We start from the raw sequence: 23,861 nt of genomic DNA on the forward strand, positions 1-23,861 counted from the left end.
CGATTCACAGATCCTGTGCATGCAGCAGTTAAGGAGGATCTCTGCAAACCCATTGGCCCTGAGAAAAGAAAGACATTTGCAAATTATATTGTTGAAGTACATGTATCTATATCCTCCATTAGAAAAGTCTGGATTAGATATAGCAAGGCCCCTAAATTCTATCTTCTAAATCCTCTTCATTGAAATATACGAATGGCCCACCAAGTCCCCAACCTTCCTCAAAGATTCTGCCCCAGATTTCTGTCCATCCCTCCCAATGTCCCTCGACTTACTAGGTCTCCAACCTAGGTGATATCTCCTATGCATATTGAACTTGTAACCTACAAAAGCCTTAATAGAGAAATCAGGGCCTGTAAGACAATCCTGAAAGGAACATTAGTAGGCTCTTGCTAACAAGTGCTTTATTAATTCAGGTAACTTACCAGTTCACTCCTGCTGTCTTTTGGATGCTGTCGCTGAAGACACAGAAGTCCACCGACGAGATCTGAACCTGTTGTTTCCTTGAGGTGTTGCTCCAGCAGTGTGAGATGAATTGGTCATACATGGACATCTTCACTTTCCTATGAAACACATGGATCTCATCAAACATTTCTCTGAAATCCCTTTTGATGTCTTGATAGTGATATTTCATATGTTTGATGGTCTTTTGGGTGACTCCGATGCTGTTGACATCTAGCGCTATTCCTTGCTGAATGTGCTGTTTGGCCATCAGGGCTTTTCTAGTGCAGTCTCTCACAAGAACATAGTGAAGTTTGAGCTCCCATCTCCAGGATCTTCTACTTCTCTTGCTGAGTGAAGTGAAACATTCTTAATAAAGAGGCGATTATGCCCCTGTCTCTGTAGCTCTTTATCCAGCCTCTGGCTCTGATTCTCATTGCAATTTGTTTAGCACCTTTCTTCTCTTCCTCTTTTAGTCCCTCCTTTTCTCTGCTGCCTCTGGGTCCCGTTGTTCTTTTCTGTTCTTTTACTGTCTCTCCAGACCTATGTACTGGGCTTACTTTTATACAATTTTCAAGCAAGGAGATGAAACCAAGAGGAAAAGAGAAGTAAGCATGATCAATTTCATGTGCATGTGGTATGGTGTGTAGCAGCCACATGCTATTTAGAATACAGACACGATTAAACAGACTATCAGGTCAGTATAAAAATAAAAAAAAAAGGCCGAGTATGTGTAGTCATTGTCAAAAAAATGTATGTTGGCAGAACATAAGATGTGCCATACTGAGTCAGACCAGGGTCCATCAAGCCCAGTATCCTGCTTCCAACAGTGGCCAAGCCAAGTCACAAGAACCTGGCAAGTACCTAAGCATTTGATAAATCACAAGCTACTATTGCTTATTAATTACTGTAATAGCAGTTTATGGATTTTTCCTCTAGGAACTTTTCCAAACCTTTTTTGAAACCAGTTACACTAACTGCTGTAACCATATCCTCTGGCAATGAATTCCAGAGCTTAACCTTGCACTGAGTGAAAAATAATTTTCTTCAATTTTTTTTAAATGAGCTACTTGCTAACATCAAGGAGTGCCCCCTAATCCTTCTATTATCTGAGAGAGTAAATAACCAATTTACATTAACTTGTTCAAGTCCTTTCATGATTCTGTAGACTTCTTTCATATTCCCTCTGTCATCTCTTCTCCAAACTGAACAGCCTTAACTTCATTAGCCTTTCCTCATAGGGCAGCCATTCCATGCCCCTTATCATTTTGGTCACCCTTCTCTGTACTTTCTCCAGTGCAGCTATATCCTTTTTGAGAAACAATAACAGAGATGATAAATCAATCATTAGCAGTGGGAAGTGTACCACGATATTTGAAATCAGTGATTGTTAGACCTATTTTGAAAGATCCTATTTTAAATATTTTTGAGCCAACAAACTAACCAGCCAATTTCCAACCTTCTCTTGCTAGCAAGAACTATGGAAACATGTGTTCTCACACATTTAGATTAATTAGTAGAATACAAAGAGCTGAATACCCACCAATGCAGTTTTAGGAAGGGGCATAGCACTGAGACTTTACTAGTATCATTGCTTAACTCGTTAATTTGTGATCTTGATGGGGGAAAAGTGACTTTGCTTGCCCTATAAGATGTGTTGGCGGCATTCAACCTTATTTGTCATGGGACATTATTATCTCACCTGGAAGTTATTGGTACTGGGGGAGCAGTTTTATGTTGGTTTGAATCTTTTTATTAACAGAGCAGACTGAACAGCTTAGCTCTAGTGATGTGTTATCCTCAGTAAAGACAATTATGTTGCCAGGTGTCCCCTAAGGATCATTAGTCAGCAATACTGTTCAATATGTATTTGGCACCCTTAGGGAAGATTATATCATCCTTTGGGATGTGCTGGAAGATATATGCTGGCATACAACTGTATATCCCAGTAACAACTACTATTGAAGCCACCACTGTATTAACAAGACTATATATCAGGTGTTGAATGGTGGATGCAGTCCAATAAGTTGACACTTAACATAAAACAATTGGCGGTAGTGTTATTAAACCATAATTCAAGTCTATCCGAGTTACAGAATATCCAATTGATGATCGAGATTTATCTGCTACTTTCAATGGTGCAGGACTTGGGTTTATAATCAACTCCTCTTTATCATTTTTGCCATAAATAGACATTGTACTGAAGGCTGTCTTTTATTAACTACAACTTGTGTCTCGCCTGTGGTACAAGCTGCGGTCCTTAACTTGTTGGACTATTGTAATGCCATGTGTGTTGAGCTTCCTAAATATCATTTATAAGCATTACAAACGATTTAGAACTCTACTGTTAAGCTGATTTCTGGATATAAGCATGGAAAATACATTATCACAGTCCTGTATGATCTTCAATAGCCTTAAGAACATAAATTGCCATTCTGGGTCAGACCAAGGGTCCATCAATCCCAGCATCCTGTTTCCAACAGTGGCCAATCCAGGCTACAAGTACCTGGCAAGTAGCCAAATATTAAATAGATCCCATGCTACTAATGCCAGTAATAGCAGTGGCTATTCTCTAAGTCAACTTGATTAATAGCAGGTAATGGACTTCTCCATGAACTTATCCAAATCTTTTTTAAACCAACTACACTAACTGCCCTAACCACGTCCTTTGGCAATGAATTCCAGAGTTTAATTGTGCGATAAGAGAAAAAGCCTTTTGGGTACAATTTAAAGTCATAATATTGGTCTTTAAGACCCCTCAATGGGATTGTCCTGAATATTTGAAAGACCTGCTGTTCATATATTTTCCAGACTGCAATCGGGCTGACAGAATGTTACCTTATGTATCTTCTTTTAAAACCTATTAAATTTGATGTACACAAAACCATCTCTTCTCAATTATTGGCCTAATAATGTGGAATGTACTCCCTCAAAGATTAAGATGGACTCTGATATTGCATATTTTAAGGAGAAATTAAAAACCTATTTAGGCTGGCATACTGTTTTTGATTCTCACACATATACAAGTATTGTCTTTGCAGCAGCATTTTTAAGAATTTTGTTTTATTCTTGATATATTTGTGAAATGTTTTTGAATGTGACGTTATCCTGTTTAATTTCTATTTTTTTATTGAAATATATAGTGCAAAAATTAATCTGTAACTCGCTCTCAATGTCGTTGCTACACTGAGTAGAATCTAAAACGTTTAATTAAAAAAATAAATAAAATGGGCTAATGTAGATTATATTGTGATCATGTTTAATATTTAATATATTTTGCAACTCTTTTGTAAATACGGACTACTGTGTTTCATATACTACTATAATATGCTGGCACTGAGGGTTAGAGAGTCAGATGGATAAAATCCCAGGGAATACTCCCATTTGGTCTGAAAATAATAGGATTCCCAGAGGCTTAACATAGACCACAATTATTGTGCAATTTCATTATCAAAATGTTTGATCATATACCCATGGAAGAATATGTAAACTGTCACCTTTTTCCTCTGAATCATCCTCAAAATCTTGCAAATATTCATATCAATGGGACACATTTCATATTCATTATATCCCACATAAATCACCAGACTAGGGAAGACTGGTTTCTGGGAGAGTACAAATTGGATCACAGTAGATGTTTCTCCGGTTTAAACTGTACACTATTTAATGGCATCTAATTGGCCGAAATGATATGTTAATGTCATAAAGCAAAGAAAAAAATATGATCATTTCATCACTTTCATCTGTGACTGAAATCCACTGTGAATGGCAGAGATTTTGCAAATACAGTCATGAGGTCCATATTCAATTCAAAGTTATCCGGGCAAAGTTATCTAGATAACTCTATCCAAATATTAGTAACCTAGTAATGATGGCAGAAAAGACCAAATGGTCCATCCAGTCTGCCCAGCAAGTTTCTCATGGTAGTAACCACCGCTCCGTGCAGGTTACTCCCATGCTTTCAGTTAAGGGTAATAACTGCTGCTCCGTGCAGGTTACCCCATGCCTTCTGTTAAGGGTAGTAACTGCCGGCTCCATGCAGGTTACCCCCATCCTTTCTGTTAAGGGTAATAATGGCCCACTCCATACAGGTTACCCCCATCCTTTCTGTTAAGGGTAGTAACTGCCGCTTCATGCAGGTTACCCCCATGTGTTCTGTTAAGGGTAGTAACTGCCGCTTCATGCAGGTTACCCCCATCCTTTCTGTTAAGGGTAGAAACTGCTGCTTCATGCAGGTTACCCCCATGTGTTCTGTTAAGGGTAGTAACTGCCGCTTCATGCAGGTTACCCCCATCCTTTCTGTTAAGGGTAGTAACTGCCGCTTCATGCAGGTTACCCCCATCCTATGTGTTAAGGGTAGTAAACTGCCGCTTCATGCAGGTTACCCCCATGTGTTCTGTTAAGGGTAGTAACCACTGCTCCGTGCAGGTTACCCCCATGCAGAAATGTTATATCATCCCTTTCTTTAAGTCTTTAGGGATCCGCAATGTTTGTCCCATGCTCTTTTGAATTCAATAACTGTTCTAGTCTTCACCACCACTTGTGGGAGGGCATTCCAAGCATCTTCTGTGAAGAAATATTTCCTGATATTGGTTCTTAGTCATCCCCCCTGGAGTTTGAAATCATGAATACCCTTGGGATTATCCAGGTAAGTTTACCTGGTTAACTTTAAATCTAGCCGGCTATATACTGAGTATAGCCAGATAATTAAAAAAATAACATATAGGTAAAGGAGGCCTGATACTACTCCACCCCTCAAAATAAATAATTAAAAAAGTATTGGGGGTATAGCACTCAATCTTCCAAACGAATAAATACAAGATGCAGGCCACAGCGATCAATGTGGTGCCCGCCCCCCAGACATTAAAAAATAGAGGGCTGGCTCTGCGCCACCTCTCTCGTCTCACTCGGAGCTCTCCCAAACCTCCAAGGCTGAGCCAGCAGTGCCCAGCATAAGACCCCGACAGCAATGCTGGTAGCACATATTTATTTATAAACAAACATTTGCTATTCCATCTTTTCCCAAGTCGGTTTCAAGGTGGATTGCAATCAAAATTACAATTACAATGACAGTTGCATCACAATTTACAATCATCATAGGAGCACTGACCACAGAGGAAGGGACATAATCAGATATGAGTAGAGGTATAAGGTAGATTAACGTGGCAGAACATGTGATCAAATACTGGCTTACTTGATAGATTAGAGAGGAAGGGTAGAGAGGGTATGGGTGCATATGCATAAGGCAATGATCAGGTGTAGGAGGAGAATAATCATTATATAAGAAAGCCTCTGGGGATTGACAAAGAGTCCTCACTATTGAAAGCGCAGGGGAAGCATCAGCCATAGAATCTACAAAAAGGCCAGGCCAAATAGGCAAGCCTTGCCTTGCTTCTTGGAGGTAAGGTAGCCCGCTTCAGGGCTAAATGGGGGAGCACGGGATGCTACCTGTTAGGTTTAATGTTATTTGAGTAAATGTATCTGGATAACTTTAGGCATGCTTTACATCATGACTGGGCTTACCAGGATAAACCTTGCCAGTTTGAAGTGGGTAATAACTTATCTGGCCAAAGCTTATCTGGTCAAAGGGGAGATATATTTAATTCCCAGGATTGTGCAGCTAAGAACAGAGCTTAGCTAGATAAATCCTTTTGAATACGGACCTCAGTGTTTACATTTCACTTACAAATAGTCTGAGAGGTCAGGAAAGACCCAACATAAGGGGACAGAAAAGGGGAGAGTGACATTATGACCGGATTTGGCATTTTCCTGTATGAATCTGTCTGACACTAACACACATTTAAACCGTCAGTGATTTGAGATCTAGATTTCCTTTTTAAATCAGCAGTGTATTGCGCAGACACTCTGTTGCATATAAAATAGCACAGGTTCACTTATGTTCACATAAGCCTCTTTAGGTAATTGGGCCCTGTAGTTAAATCACTGATGTAGTAAACACTATAATGTGAGGTGAAAAGCAGGTATTTACATATAAATCATCCTAATTGAGGAAAAACATTATTTAAAGCTTACAGGGCATTCATGCATAGCAATTTTCTCAGACTACTAAAGAATCAGTTCTTACTTTAAAAAAAAAAAAAAGCTGGAAAAATAGAAAAGATAATATTTCCCCTATAGAATTGCAGATATACAAAAAATATAGAACATCAGACTTTTTGAAGTCCAAAACAGTCTGAACACTAACATTCTCCATTGTGTGGGTTCTAAAGGGTTATCTTATATATTCTATGACTTATTGACAGGTTTAAATATGGTAAGTGAGGAAAATAAAATATTCTTTATCAACCTTCTGCAGACTGCAGTCCAATCTGGTCAATACGACAAAGACAAAGCTATTTTGCAGCTTAACTGATTTTCTTAACCAGAGTAATGATTTATCCATCTTCATAACAACTACCTTGACCTAATTAAAAATGGACTATTTTTCTAGCCCCCATGTTAAGCTTCTGTGCAGTTCAATAAGGTTACCACTGGTATCTGCAGCTTTCCTAGGGGATATTAGTTATTGGGAAAAAAGGGATGTGAAAAGATAAATGATCCAATTACCTTTTGCAATACTAAATCTGTTATCTTATGTTTAAAATCAAATGTATATAACTAGGGAGTGCACCATTCTATGAGTCTTTGTACCAAGTATCAGCCAGGCTGCAGGGAAGGAGAGGAACAGAAAGGTTTTAATAAAGTTGCAGCAATCAAAAAACAGGAAGAAAGCACGTCTCTGAGGAAAAGCTTGAGGAGACCGCCCATCACCGTACCTTTTCAAGGCTCATGGGGTATGGCGGCTGCAAGAGAATGTCATAGAAGGAGTGTAACTGATGCTGGGAAAGAGAGAGAGAAAAGAAAACTTGAAAAAAACAAAGAAAAACCCCGAGGTGCCAGAGTCAGTAGGCCTATAAAGAAATCCAGAGACCATACTGGGGGTGTGTGGGACTAGACCGGAGGCCTCAACAGTATTGAGTGGGCCAGGACCCAAAGGCCAGAGCCTAACCAAAAGGTGAGATGGACACTGATTACCTTGAGAGATGTTTTCCACAAAGAAAGCTGAAAAGGCGGACACTTTAATGATGTTATGAATAGAGTTTGGGTGGTAAATTGCATATAAGATTAGTGATAGGAAGTCAGGATAAGCATCTCGAAGAATGTCCTATTTGTCTATAAGGAGCCTCTCATATGGACACTTTATTTTTGGCCTACCCTATAAACCTCTTAGAAAACATGGAATAATGGACATTTAAACAAACAGTTTTAAGTTTCTGCAATGGGCATACTATGGATAAAATGGGCATTTTAAATAATATGAACATTTAGATACATACAATAACTAGAGATACTAGGACTAGAGACTTTTTTTAGCATTTGGGCTTTTTAGAATAGTTTGTGACATTTAAAAGTCAGAGTTGTAACAGTTGCAGAGCAAGTGGACCCTGCACTAGCAAGGCAAATAGAAGCCTTTTGGAACTTGGCAAGTATTGACGAGAATGAGGACATGATTGGAGGTTGTTGTGCTTGGAGGTGGACCCTTGTCCTGGAGCAGTGTAGAACGGCTCCCTGGTAGGGAACTGGAAGCACCTGCCCCCAGGGGGTGGAGCACTGGAGGAGACAGAGGCTAGGATGAGCTTCACCACTGGAAGCCCGCCGTCCCCCCGGTTGGAGTCCATAGGGACGTGGGCCGCTTGGACTTAGGTGAGCCTCTCAGGGTCTCCCGGAGAGGTAGTAGAGAGGCGTGCCCATGAGCAGCAAGGGAACATGGTTGGTCACTAGGCTGTAGGTCTGGAGAACCAAGGAAGGCCAGTACAGCGTAGATGATGACAAGGCAAGGGACAAAGCCAGAATCAGGAGACATGGTCAATGGCAGCTGGGATCAGAATCCGAGGTTCAGTCTGAGGAGTAGTCAACGAACCAGGAGTCAGGTTCCAGAGGTCAGATGAGGTCATAAGGCAGGCAGAGGTCAGGATCCAGGCAGCGAGCAGAATGGTCAAGGAACAGGCTGAGGTCAGTACTAGAGAGACAGTCAGAGGATACTATCTGGGGAGACAGGACAGACATTCGCTGGAACAGAAGGATGCTGGACAAGGCTGGAACAGTAGGACGCTGGAACAAGATTGTGACAAGACTGGAACAAGACTGCGAACGCGGAGGCAAACTAGTACACTTATAGTGCCGACCCGTTTGCCAAGGCAAGGAAGTGCAGGCAGGGACTTCCTTATATCATACGTTCAATCAGGGTGTGCCGCAGAGCTAGGACCCACCCCTGGCCTTACAAGAGGCCAGGCGGTCCGTGCGCGCACGCGCAGGGGCATGGCCAACGCCACCGAGGACGCCGAATTCCGGCTTGAGGCCTGGTGCGCAGTGGAAGGCCCGGTGACTGCCACCGCGGGTCGCCGAGGCCTGGAGGTGCTCACGGCTGCCGCTGGGGAGGCCGAACCGTGGCCTGCAGAGGAGCTAGTGAGGTGAGCAGGCCTGTGCGCGGGCCGGGCACGCAACAGAGGTGAGCCCGAAAGGTTCAGTTTTGCCAGATATTGATCGACTGGTAAGAGCTGCAGAATAAGAAGTATCATATAAGCATCAAATGTATTTTAAGAGAAGAAACAACCAATGATGGGAGGCCTCATATTCAGAAGCTTCTTCCACTCCCCCCCCCACCCCCCCCGATCATGTGGGAGAAGAGGTAAATAGCATGTGCTGAAGCATTTCAGTCTCTTTTGACCCAAATAACCCAGACACCCTGACATTTTATGGGTGTGGATTTATGATCAGATCCAATCAATAAAATGAAAGACACATAATCAGATCCAACCAATGAGATGAAACACATGCACAGTCTTGCTCCTTGATTGCATAAGACAGCACCATAAAAGAGTGAGGCCAGGGCCTAAACATTTGGCAAACACTCAGCCCCTACGTATCTGGACAAAAGCTCAACTCAGCATATCCAGGCAACCTAAGGCATCAGCCCCGCAGATGTGATCAGAAGGAGACAGACCAAACCATGCTGAGCTAGGCTTAAGATCAGAAGGAGACATGCAGAGGAAATATGGTCTATGTTACAAGACACTTCACTTCGGGGAGCAGTAAAAAACAGGGAGGACACTAGGTAGTTAGAAGCACTATTTGAATATCATATAGTATGGGGAATTGAAAACCGAATAACTGAATTTTGAAAATATGATTACTTATACATATTGACCATCAATAAATTACATTATATACATTATCTCAGAATCTGTGCCAGTGTGGGTGAAAGGTTCCAGAGTGAATGTGCATTGTGTGGTTCGTAGGTATACATTACCCATCATGCCATTCTCCAACTGGGTTTAAATCACATGGGTACATGATCTATACATTAAAATGTCCTTAATAATGACAGATCTGTGAGGATCCGTGAAAAAGCAGAAGGGCTCTCTTGCATGTGAGGTACATAGCGAAGGTAGAACAGTCACTGTTCTACATAGAACATTGCAAAGAAAAACGAGTGAAACATATCTGCTAAAAAATTATGGGATTTTGATCCTAATATCAAAATTTAATAGTAAAACTTTAATTTTTCAAAAGTTATTTAGAGGGTTGGGAATACTTGTATACTGCAAACATTTTTTTTTTTAAATAATTTTATCACTTAAGGTGGGTCAAGTAGGACCTGGCTCTTTGCAAAAGCATACACTTAATTTTTCACTATACCTCACCACTGTTCCCACTCTCCACACTCCTCCCCTGTTTCCCTTTCTTCCGCCCCACTCTCCCCTCCCTTTTCTCCCCCACCTTCTTTTCTTTCTCTCTGCCCCCCTCTTTCCTTGCTCTCCTCCCTTCTCTTCCCCATCTTATCTCCTAGCCTGATTAAAATTAACCTCATAGTTTTCTTTCTTTTGTACATATGTATATAATTGCAATTCTTGTATATAATTTTATTGCAAAACTTCCCATATTATTGTTCCCCCCTCTCGTTAATGCCTTGTTATCATGTTTTTTACTGTTCAATGTAAAGCGCCATGCCGTGCGTTTGTTTTTGCGTTACAATGTGAACCGATATGATATCCTGGATGAATGTCGGTATATAAAAATTTTAAATAAATAAATAAATAAATAAACAAAGGCTTTATTAGCAGGGCAAGGTTTATAACTTTTTGCACCTTTAGGCAAGGGGAGGGAAGTATCCCTCTTACAAGCTGAAGGAGTGGGGGTGGCCCTTCACCAAAAATGCAGCCTCTCCTTTGGTCCACCATCTATAACCCTTCTTCAGCGTCACAGAATCGTACATGATTGGCAGTGGTTGGCGCTCTACATGGGGAGGCTGGCAGCTTCGCCTTCTATAGACCAAACGCTTCTAGGCATGTGCCTGTGTCTAGTGACAAATCTGGCCCTAGTTAGTAAGCACATTTAGGCAAAATCCTGCTTCATGGTTCACTTATCAGTCACATTGAGCTTTTACTTCTGATTGTGATTATTACAGACATGCTCACTCAGCATCTCTTTGAGCGTGCCGATTTGTTTTTTTGTTTTTTTTAATGGGTTACTACTCATATGACGTTGAAAAAAAATGATGATCAGATTGTGTCTAGTATCTGTTAGAAAGAAATCCAATTGCTATCAGTCCAGGTTAAAATTTCAAGCACAACTGTGCTGTGTTTTGGATAGATCAAGATAAATCTATCTGTCTAAAACATCTGCCTATAATACTTATTAATATCATCTATCTATGCACCAATCCTGAGTTTATACACTGGATAAAGAAATCATAATGTTTCAGAATATCTCAGCTTTTTTTTTGATGTATCAGTCTAAATTCACTTCCCTTATCACAAACTCTCATTATATATAGTAAACATAGGTCTTTAGATGTTGTCATTAGATCTGAAACGTCAAATGCTTTTGATTTCTCATGTAAACAATTTGACTGAACAACGTTAAAGGACTTCTTGCATAACTTAGAATTGCCTGCAAGCTCTTTAACCAACCAAAAGAGAATCTTCTGCTAAGCTCAGTATTGATTCTGCTTTTTTCCTGAAATGTAGCTTCACAAAATCTATTGCTCAATGATTCTCTTCATCCATTGTATATATTGGGAATTGTGGTGTTAGGAGGAGGAGAGGGTAGGGTGGGGGCTGAAGGGAGGAAAACAAACAAATCAAAACTATGGCAACCCCAGGTTAGCAAAGCTTACGTACAAAATGCCTCATTAGAGTCTGTACTCACCATCTTACTTATGCCTTGCTGTCCAATTTCATTGAGCTAAGATTCTACCATGGCACACTGCTCTTTCCACAAGTAGTATAAACCAATTCTGCCTATTACAACACTTGATTTTTTTTTTTTTTTTGAGGGCTTCATGTACACCATGAGATGATTAATTTCAAGACACAAATATCAATTTTCATGATAGAAGGCCATATTACTGGTACTGCGCATACATGGATAACAGAACCCTTTTAGCCCTACTTCAATGAGATCCACTTGCTGCTCATGTAATTGGCACTGCCTCCTTTTTTTTTTTTTGTAAGTAATATTCTAGGCCGCACAAGTCCAATTTCAACAGACGATGGATCTTCTCCAGGTGGACAAATTGAAGTTAAGAATAATATGCTGTGCTGGTTTAAACTAAGAGTTCAGGGGCAACCTGATTTTCATGGTCACTGCTTCTCATTTGTCATTCTGAAAAGTTTAACACTAACAGGTAAATCTCTTGTATTTTATTGCATGTGCACTATTCACGCTTGAGTTTCTGGGAACATTTTCAAGCCTCTGAGAACAATGCAGCAAAATAAAACATGTGACAAATGCTGTTGATTAGACATACAATATTGTGCCACTAACATGCTTTAAATGATGGATGCTTATGTCTCTCTATAGGTGATTTTAATTGAGTTTGAGGTTAACAAATGCTTATTTTACACATGAAAGATAGCTGTCCTATCAAATTAACATTTACTATGACAGATAAGCATTAAAACAGATGCAACTTTTAATTCTTCTTTTATAAGTGAAACTTAATGCTCTATAGATAGCACAAGACACTTGCTGGCCTCGGTAAAGAAGAGATGTGACCCTTTTGCAATTCATCATCTGTGAATAATTAGCTGTGAATCTCTAAATGCCCAAACTGTAGAATGCTGCTACACCTTTTCCTTCAGGGTCCTTTGTCAACATTGTTTTGTCATCACCATTTTTCTCATGTTTCCCTAAATCATTACAAAAGCATGTTTTGAATGTATCACTCTGCCTATACTTTTTTTCTGCTGTAATTCCATAAGTTCAATTTATAAAAACCAGAAAACATGCAGCAGTTTGGCAACTGCCTTTAACTTGGTCTAGGGCGGCCTACACATTTTTTTTTGAATAAAGATCTGCTCCATGCATGTCACCAACTCTGTCATTTCTATCTATTCATTGTGTCAAATGCAATCCGAACCACTTTGTTTTTTACTTTTAACTTAAGGCATTCTTCGACTTAATAAATAACACTGTTTCATGATGAAGCAAGTAATTTTTAACAGTGTCCAGAGGTCAACACATACACACAGTTATGTATTTTATAAACTGCGTGGTGCCAGTTGCACAATTTATACAATATGCACATCGCCTTCACTGAAAGTATGCACACGTTTTACAAGCATAGAAAGCATGAGCATGTCTCATATATGTACCAGTTCCGCTTCTGGCAACATGCGGGGATATTGGCAAAATGGAACCCAGAGTACGCAAGCCCTAACTTCTCAAAGACAGATGTCAAGAGGCTGTGCCTCCTCATTGTTGGGAATAAGGGGCAGTCGGTGCCCATCCGTGAGGTCAGGAGGAACCACCGCAGGATGTCCTGGGCCTGGCAGGACCTCCAGCAGGAGTGTACTCACAGGTCCTCCTACCCCAAGAGGGAAGAGCCTTCAAGGAGGTGACCTACCTTTAGTTTCTTAAACCCTTTGTGAATGTGTCACCTGATTGCTCATTTACATTCCTGAAAAAGTAGAGGTAGAGACAGGTTGATTGCCATTCACCAACGGTCTTCCCTTCTTACAGCTGACTGCTTACCATCAGGTGGGCCCACTTATTATCATATCGGAAGATCACAAGGGTCTGGTACTTTCTAGAGCATTATCAATCAGTAATTCTCTTTCTAAATAACAGAGCTCCACCTGCAAGCAATCAACCACTTTGAGAGACCTGGCACAATGCCAGATATATTGTTCAAGCTATGACCATGGCACACATTAGGCAGCACATATCTTACTACTTTCAAGCAGCCACAGCTTGAGAGCAAACATTTTTATTTTTAGCACTACTCAATATGTACTGCACTTAGATTCCAAAGCAAGGTGGGTGTTCTAGAATAGCCCTAGAAATAAACACCCTGAACAAGCCATCTGATATTATAGTCTTAACTTCCTTGCACATTTAACATTCTACATAATTATTAGTACATGGAAGGGTCTGTAGAACACAGGAAAATACCTAATCCTGTATGGAACTGGGCCTGGGCTAATAATGGCCAAGGTTTCAGGTACATAGAAATACATATATCAATGTAAAGCCATATAACCATATGGCTGTATAAGAAAATGGTGCTAGCTGGTCCCGAGAACAGTGTCAGTTTGATGTCACTACGGCGCAGGTCTGAGGGTCAAACTGGTGTCCTTAGAAAGGGGATGACCCGGGTCAGGCGGCGAGTGAGCATCCCTTCTGCCCTCTTTTACTGCAAGGAGCTCCCACAGATGGGGGTAAGTGGGGATCAGGGTGGTTCTCGGCCCTGGTACTTTTTTTTTTGGGTCAGTGGGCCCCATTTTTTTTTTATTTTTTAATGCTCATCTTGTTTTGACAAAGGAACAGAAAGAAAATAAAAATTAAAGGAAATAATACCCCGAAAAATGCAACCTAAAAATGGGGACCCTCCAAAACTTTGGAGGCTTTACATCCCTCCTAGTAAGTACATTTTATTCTATTATTAGCACAATCACAGGCAGCATAGTCTAAATGATGAGTACAATACAACCGTCTTGCTACCATTCATTCTCCAACTTTGAGCAAGCAATTTATCATCTTAAATATAACATTTCTATACATTCCTAAACATCTTTCCTTCTGCCATCCATTCTACACGTACTAATGAAACTAATTCCACTCCAGAAAGGGCTATAATTTGAGTCATTTTAAAGTATATTTTCCTGTCTGCATGTTCTATTTTTGCATATAAAATAAAAGGCAATGGAAAAAACCACTTGGGAGTATATTTTGAAAGGGCTTTTGCATGTAAAAACAGCTTGCATGTGCAAGGGTTCGACATATGTGCGTCTAAGAATTTTCAAAACAGACCAGGTACACAGGTACTCACGCGTTCACAAAGGAAAGAATGCACAAACAAAGAGGGCGTGTTTGGAATGTGTCGGGTCATGGTTTGTGTGTTCGTGCATACTTTAGAACAGTGGTTCTCAACCTTTTTTCGGCCGGGACACACCTAACAGATGGTTCTCACATGCGAGACACACTGAACATATAACCGTCACGGGGCTATAGGTAAACATACTCTTTGCATCCACGGGAACCCCCTTGACCCCTAACAATGGATGCAGAGCAGAACAAGGGCATTACCCATAGAACTCACCATGCAAAAAAAAAAGATATTCTGGTTCTGATGACATCTCAGTAAAAGCAAAACAAACTCCCTTTACTACCAGGCACAATAGCCCTCCTTATGAAAAGGCAATAATTTACCACTAATGCATATCCTATTGAGAAAACACAACAAATAAGATTGATACAAATGCCTACATGCTAGTAAAATACCTCACCTCGGTCACACACCCTTCACCAAGAACAGAAAGACCACACATTATAAATATGGAGACAAAAACTGGAATGGAGAAAAAAAAAAAGCCACTCTGCATGCAGTGCAAACCTGGAGAAATGGAAAGAGAAATATAGCACTTAACACAGTCCCAGGATCTGCAATAATGCACAGAAACTAATCTGCACAAAGTCACACCTACATTATGGAACACATAACAACCCTATGAAAAGGCAACACTACAAATATTAAATCAGGTCCTAAACACTAATACACCTCCTATTAGGAAAACAGAACAAGCCAAGCTGCTATAGATCCCCATACAGAAATAACTGTAAAACTATATTAATAAATGTTTCAAAACAGCTGCTGAACAGAATAACGTCAAACAATTAACACTCACAACAATTATTAAAAAGTGTGCAAATATCAATAAAATATTTCAAAACAGCAGACACGACACATAATACTCAATAATTAAAATGGCAGTCAATCAAGAAAAATAAACTTAAAATGCCACCTTTACTTACCCTCTCCAGCAACTCTCCTACTCCTTTCCCTTGAAAGCACATACCAGGAGCAGCAGTGGCTGCTGAAGCTCTATCCTCACCTTTAGGGCCCACAAGTCACTCACCCCCCCCCCCCCAACTAAACCCTCTGTCTCTCACACACAGACACCAGTCACCTCCCTGCCTAGTCTTATCTCTCTGTCTCTCTCACACACACACACCCCAGTCACCTCCCTGCCTAATCTTATCTCTCTGTCTCTCACACACACCCCAGACACTTCCCTGCCTAGTCTTATCTCTCTGTCTCTCTCTCACACACACACCCCAGTCACCTCCCTGCCTAATCTTATCTCTCTGTCTCTCACACACACCCCAGTCACCTCCCTGCCTAGTCTTATCTCTCTGTCTCTCACACACACACCCCAGTCACCTCCCTGCCTAGTCTCATCTCTCTGTCTCTCACACACACACCCCAGTCACCTCCCTGCCTAGTCTTATCTCTCTCTCTCTCACACACACACCCCAGTCCCCTCCCTGCCCAGTCTCTGTCTCTCACACTCACCCCAGTTACCTCCCTGCCCAGTCTCTGTCTCTCACACACACCCCAGTCACCTCCCTCCCAGTCTCTGTCTCTCACACACACCCCAGTCACTTCCCTGCCCAGTCTCTGTCTCTCACACACACTTTGCTTAGAGCCCCAATACTGTGTTCCCCTTTAATTTCGCAGTGGCAGATTTCCCAGTGCTGCAGCTGCCTTCTCAGCCACACTGAAGCAGCAAACATTTATTTTAGAAAAATATGCCACAGCACTCAAGCCTTTCTTCTGGCTGTCGGGATATCCCTAGGCTCCTGCGACCCCCATCTGCCTGCTTTTATGGACGCTGGGAGCTCCAATTGCCCCATCTGTAATCAGCATGGCTGAGTGCCACTTTTACTTTAAATGTGGTTCTGCCGCACTCAGTGTTGCATGGGAGGGGGAGGGGGAATACCCGGAGCAACCGGCCTCTTCGTGCTTGCGACTCACTGCCGCTTTGGGGAATCCCTACTCTATCGTGGTTCCTGGTGCGGCTGGCCTCTTTTCTTTGTGGCTCGCCGCTGTGTTTAATTTCAGCGCTTCCAGCCCGTGGCGGCCACAGGGTCGGGCTTCTTCGCCACCATGGGCCTGGACACTGTCACTCCTCCCAGCCCCCCTCAAACCACCCCACCCCCAGGCTATGAGATGCCCCAGTGGTCACACGGGGGAGCCTTCCATCAGGCTGGTGAAACTACAGCTAGCGAAGGAAATAGCCATGCAGAGGGTGCTGCAAATGCAGGGCGAAGCAGCATCCAGGGGCTCTGTGGGTGAAAGGACAAGGTAATAGTTACATCTAGGAGACCCTGATAGTTCACAGTTGGGAACGTTAATGATAAAGCCTTCAAATATTCCTTTTGTCTACATGTCTGGTATAAGACAGAGGCCCGGGGGAACTTCTGTACTGACAGGCTGATTACTATTTGTATGTGGGGTTTCCATAGATGTTAGTGTTGGCAGGACAATGAAGGGATTTTCAGCTGGAAACAGATGCCTATGGTGATTAGTTGGCCCCTACCTGGAAAGAGAGCTGGTGTAGTGACATCAGCCACCTGCTGAACTCCAGGGCTGGCCTTCACCATCGTGGAGTAAAACTGATTTTGTACCCTACACCCCCACCCATTTCCCTAGTTCTCTTGAGATACTTACCTGTGCGGACAGGAGGCTCAGCCAGGCCTCCTGCATTGTCCATGCATTCCGCCACAACCCCAGGATGGGGAACAAGAGCACTTCATTCCTTACCACCAGGGAGACCAGTCGGGCCATGTCCCTGGTAGTAAAATTTGGCTGTCTTGCCGGGGGACGAGCCCGCTCCAGCAAAACCAGAAGTGCGTCCATGTATGTCGAAATATACAGGAATACTTTAAAGGGTGGAGATACATGTACTTTAAAACCTGCACAGATGAATCTGTGCCTGTTCTAAAACACTATATCGAGCATGGATCCATCACATATACGAGTATATGGGACTGTGCGGAGATGTAGGAAAGTTATTCACTTGGTTCCCAGGAAGGGCACTGTAGGGATCAGAATCAGTACAACATCATGATGGGACAATTTTCTCATAGACTTAAGCAGGAAATTGAAAAACGCAAATAATTTGAAGAAATAATGGTACTTAAAGATCCACATAAGAGGGTTTTTTTTAATCTTATGGATTAAATTTCTAGGATTTGCTTTGATTAATTATCAGTCTTACTTCCATCTGATTGAAATGAATACTGCAATAACAACAATTCTAATCTTGCTTTCATCTGGTTCTAATGACCCACAACAGCAGCGAAAGTCCTAACATGTTTTGGCTGCTGCATGGGCTTGTTTCAAGGAAGAAAAGCACGTATCAAAACAAAATAAATTTACATATTATTTCAATGAGAAACCCAGATGTTTCCCCCTAGATATCAAAGGCACTATATCTCAAAAATATGAAGAACAAAAATCCAAAACAATATACATAAAGGGACTTCAGAACCCAACATTCAAATACAAGGTAATAGCACATTTTGAAGTTGAATATTGGCTTGTTATGAGGCTGAAGGGATACCGTTTTTATATAGTATTTTATAAATATTGAGCATAAGCACATATTTTTGGATTCTAATATAAATTTTACCGGGGGAAAAAGGGGCAGTCTTGCCTCACCAATCTGCTACATTTGCAATGCAAGGTTCCACATTAGGAGTCACCATTCAGGAAATGGATCTAGGCGTCATCATTGATAATACACTGAGATCCTCTACAGCAGCAGCCAAGAAAGCAAATAAAATACCAGGAATTATTAGGCAAGGAATGGAAAATAAAACAGAGGTAAAGAGTGGTAACAAAACATTTTTCAGATACATCAGTGAAAAGAGAAAAGTTCAAAGTGGTATAGTGAAATTGAAAGGTGGAAAGGATCAATGTGTGGAGAGAGACGAAGAAATGGCAGAAATATTAAATGAATACTTCAGTTCTGTGTTCACTAAAGAGGACCCTGGAGAAGGACCGACACTAGTTAACAAGAAACTGGAGGGGAATGGAGTAGATGTAACTCCATTTACAGTAGAAAATGTATGGGAAGAGCTGGTGAAACTGAAAGTGGACAAAGCCATGGGGCCTGATGAAGTTCATCCCAGAATACTGAGGGAGCTCAGAGATGTGCTGGCAGGTCCGCTGTGTGACCTATTCACTAGATCCCTAGAAACGGGAGTGGTGCCGAATGATTGGAGGAGAGCGGTGGTGGTCCTGCTTCACAAGAGTGGGAACAGAGAAGAGGCTGGTAACTACAGACCGGTTAGCCTCACTTCGGTGGTGGGAAAAGTAATGGAGTCACTGTTGAAAGACAGAATAGTGAACTATCTACAGTCGGGAGAATTGCTGCACCAGAGGCAGCATGGATTCACCATTGGAAGATCCTGTCAGACAAATCTGATTGACTTTTTTGACTGGGTAACCAAGGAATTGGATCGAGGAAGAGCACTCGATGTCATCTACTTGGATTTCAGCAAAGCTTTTGACACTGTCCCGCACAGGAGACTGGTGAATAAAATGAGAAGCTTAGGAGTGAGTGCTGAGGTGGTGGCCTGGATTGCAAACTGGTTGACGGACAGAAGACAATGTGTGATGGTAAATGGAACTCTCTCTGAAGAGAGAGCGGTTTTAAGCGGTGTACCGCAGGGATCGGTGTTGGGACCGGTCCTTTTCAATATCTTTGTGAGCGACATTGCGGAAGGGATAGAAGGTAAGGTATGTCTTTTTGCGGATGACACTAAGATCTGCAACAGAGTGGACACGCCGGAAGGAGTGGAGAGAATGAGACGGGATTTAAGGAAGATGGAAGAGTGGTCGAAGACATGGCAGCTGACATTCAATGCCAAGAAGTGCAAAGTCATGCATATGGGGAGTGGAAATCCAAATGAACTGTATTCGATGGGGGGAGAAAGGCTGATGTGCACGGAGCAGGAGAGAGACCTTGGGGTGATGGTGTCTAATGAACTGAAGTCGGCGAAACAATGTGACAAGGCGATAGCTAAAGCCAGAAGAATGCTGGGCTGCATAGAGAGAGGAATCTCGAGTAAGAAAAGGGAAGTGATTATCCCCTTGTACAGGTCCTTGGTGAGACCTCACCTGGAGTATTGTGTTCAGTTCTGGAGACCGTATCTCCGAAGAGACAGAGACAAGATGGAGGCGGTCCAGAGAAGGGCGACCAAAAAGGTGGAAGGTCTTCATCAAATGACTTATGAGGAGAGATTGAAGAATCTAAATATGTACACCCTGGAGGAAAGGAGGAGCAGAGGTGATATGATACAGACTTTCAGATACTTGAAAGGTTTTAATGATCCAAAGACAACGACAAACCTTTTCCATAGGAAAAAAATCAGCAGAACAAGGGGTCACGATTTGAAGCTCCAGGGAGGAAGATTCAGAACCAATGTCAGGAAGTATTTCTTCACGGAGAGGGTGGTGGATGCCTGGAATGCCCTTCCGAAGGGAGTGGTGAAGACCAGAACTGTGAAGGACTTCAAAGGGGCGTGGGATAAACACTGTGGATCCATAAAATCAAGAGGCCGTCAATAAAGAGTGGGTGGCTCGCCAGAATGACGGCTACTGCCTGGAGATAATACCCTTATTCAATAAACATACACATGGTTACTGTGACTCCAACATCGCTCTAAGCTACAACAGCAAGAGGAAATGTGGAAAAAAGGATTCGCACTCACAAAGTGGGGAGTAGCTGGCTTGTTACGGCGGTTACTACCCCAAACCAAATAAGCCTGATACTTCACTTTCAATGCATATCCAGCATAGCTCTCTGCTTCAACGGCAGGGGAGAAGAAAAACTGATACTTCACGCATATCCAGCATAGCTCTCTGCTTCAACGGCAGGGGAGAAGAAAAACTGATACTTCACGCATATCCAGCATAGCTCTCTGCTTCAACGGCAGGGGAGAAGAAAAACTGATACTTCACGCATATCCAGCATAGCTCTCTGCTTCAACGGCAGGGGAGAAGAAAAACTGATACTTCACGCATATCCAGCATAGCTCTCTGCTTCAACAGCAGGGGAGAAGAAAAAAGGATTCGCACTCACAAAGCGGGGAGTAGCTGGCTTGTTACGGCGGTTACTACCCCAAACCAAATAAGCCTGATACTTCACTTTCAATGCATATCCTGCTTCAACGGCAGGGGAGAAGAAAAACTGATACTTCACGCATATCCAGCATAGCTCTCTGCTTCAACGGCAGGGGAGAAGAAAAACTGATACTACACGCATATCCAGCATAGCTCCCTGCTTCAACGGCAGGGGAGAAGAAAAACAACCAATAAGGGCTGAATAACACAGTCTGGGTAAAACAAATAAGCATGGGTGTAGCTTGCTTATTGCGGCGGTTACTTCCCCTACTACCCATAACTAATCAAGCTTGATATTTCACTTGGTTGCAGCTCCATCACTGCTCTCTACATTAATGGTGGGGGTGGAAGGGAAATAGAACCAAAGAGCTAAGAGAAACAGATAAGTATGAGAGGAAAAGGGTGTGGGGCTTGCTGGGCAGACTGGATGGGCCGTTTGGTCTTCTTCTGCCGTCATTTCTATGTTTCTATAAGACCTCTCATCGCTCCCTGGTACGACCACATTTTGAATAGTGTGTGCAATTCTGGTTACCCTATCTCAAAAAAGATATAGAAGAATTAGAAAAAAGTACAGATAAGAGTGACCAAAATGATAAAGGGATGGAAAAATTGCCCTATGAGGAAAGGCTAAAGAGGTTAGGACTCTTCATTTAAGAGAAGATATGGCTGAGAGGAGATATGATAAGGTCCATAAAATGAGCGGAATGGAATGGGTGAACACATATCGGTTGCTGGCAGCAGAAGAGGACTGGAAGGCTCAGCTGCATACATTACCCAGCAGCCCCCAATCACCTCTTCCAGAGGTCACTGCGAGCAAGCTCCACAGACCCAGCTTCCAGAGGCCCCGCACTTCTTGTAGCAGGACTGGACGGAAAGGCTCATCGGCATACATTATCAAGGAGCTCCTGGGAGAGGACTCTAGAGGTCACTGTGAGTGATCCAGACTTCACAGCCCCAGCTTCCAAAAGCCTTGCAATGCTTGCCGCAGAAAAGCTGGAATGGCACAGCTTATGGTGGCTGTACCTCAAAGCTCCTTCTTATAAATTTACTACAGATTTTATATAGAAGAAATTAATTCAAAACACGAGTCAATAAGGTAGGTAAACTAGGTAGATATAAGTAGATGCACGTCTTGAGGATCATTGTCAGAACATACATCAGTAGACAAAGTAGTTTAGATTAGCTTTACTCCCTACTCCAATAGAAATTTTAACTCAATAACAAATCAACAAAATTAAGATGTAGAAAGCAGTCCAGCAACAAGAGGTTTTCCAGTTTATTTTGCACTGAGTGCCACATGTATGATTATCTCCCAGCTTGTGAAAGGTTGTGTGTGTGCAGTAGGTACAAAGAGCTTCTAGCCCTCAGAGAACGAGTTCAATCTTTGGAGGCTAGATTGGCAGACCTGGAGTAGCTAAGAGAGGGAGAGAAAATGGAGAGGTATAAAAAAGGAGACCTTCAGGTACATAGTAGATCGGTCATATCAGGCACCACCCTGTGCTGCCTTGGAGGAGAAAGGTCACCTGGAAGGACAACATCACCTTGGTGAGGAAGGAAGCAATCCTGTAGCTACGACCTACCCTTAAGGTAATGGAGTATCCTAACACAGGGGTAGATTTTCAAACATGGCGCGTTCGTGTACTTTTGCTGGCGCATCAGGCGCAAGCAAAAGTACGCGGGATTTTAGTAGATACGCGCGTAGTCGCGCGTATCCGCTAAAATCCTGGATCGGCGCGCGCAAGGCTATCGATTACGTATAGCCGGCGCGCGCCGAGCCGCGCAGCCTACCCCCGTTCCCTCCAAGGCCGCTCCGAAATCGGAGCGGCCTTGGAGGGAATCCTCTAACGCCCTCCCCTCACCTTCCCCTCCCTTCCTCTACCTAACCCACCCCCCCGGCCCTGTCTAACCCCCCCCCTACCTTTGTCGGGGGATTTACGCCTCCCGGAGGGAGACGTAAATCCCCGTGCGCCGGGACGCGACCTGGGGGTGGGTACGGAGGGCGCAGCCACGCCCCCGGACCGCCCCGGGCCGTAACCATGCCCCCGGCCCGCCCCCAAAACGCTGCCGACACGCCCCGAAAACGGCGCGGCGCTCGGCCCCGCCCCCGACACGCCCCCCTCCGAAAACCCCGGGACTTACGCGAGTCCCGGGGCTCTGCGCGCGCCGGTAGGCCTATGTAAAATAGGCTCACCGGCGCGCAGGGCCCTGCTCGCCTAAATCCGCCCGGTTTTGGGCGGATTTAGGCGAGCAGGGCTCTTAAAATCCGCCCCACAGTGTATATGTTTCCAGGGGCATGTGCCCAGGATTAGGATGGCTGTTGCGGTTGGTGATTCAATTATTAGGAAGGTAGATAGCTGGGTGGCTGGTGGATGTGAGGATCGCTTGGTAACTTGCCTGCCTGGTACAAAATTGGCAGACCTCACTTGTCACATGAACAGAATTTTAGTTTGAAGCATAGCTACTATACCTTTGAACATTCTTCCAGGTTTGTTTTTTTTTTTTAAGTTCTTTCATCTTATCTCATTGGTTGCAAATTTTTATCTCTCTTCCACTTTCTGATTTTAATTTTATCATCATAAACTTTCAATTTCTCATATTTATTCAAGCAAATTGTAGGCATAGAAAAAATGTTGATATATTATTCAGAGTATTCATCCCAAATCATTTTGTTTCTTTTCATATATTTTGACCAATTTCTCATCAGAAGTGGGAAACCATGAAAAAATTGTACAGTATAGACAGTTAACATTTATTTATTTTTTCTGAATTGCTAATACTATGAAATAAGATGCTAGTCTAAGAAAATATGCCAATAACATACCAAAATGTCCAAATAAAGAAAACTGAATTTGCTATGTAAAAAATATATTAAATAGATAAACTGTTTTCTTTCAAAACTGTTACAATTCTATTATGAAGGCAGTGGTCCGAACCAATAGGTCTG

At 42.6% G+C, this 23,861-nt stretch overlaps 1 protein-coding gene across 1 annotated transcript in view; it reads right to left on the reverse strand.

Moving 5' to 3' along the window:
- The window catches only part of NCKAP5 (NCK associated protein 5), a 1,124,153-nt gene that overhangs the window by 35,827 nt on the left and 1,064,465 nt on the right, over positions 1-23,861 (reverse strand).

This window comes from Rhinatrema bivittatum, chromosome 6 (genome assembly GCF_901001135.1).
Source record: "Rhinatrema bivittatum chromosome 6, aRhiBiv1.1, whole genome shotgun sequence".
Classification (NCBI taxonomy): Eukaryota; Metazoa; Chordata; class Amphibia; order Gymnophiona; family Rhinatrematidae; genus Rhinatrema; species Rhinatrema bivittatum.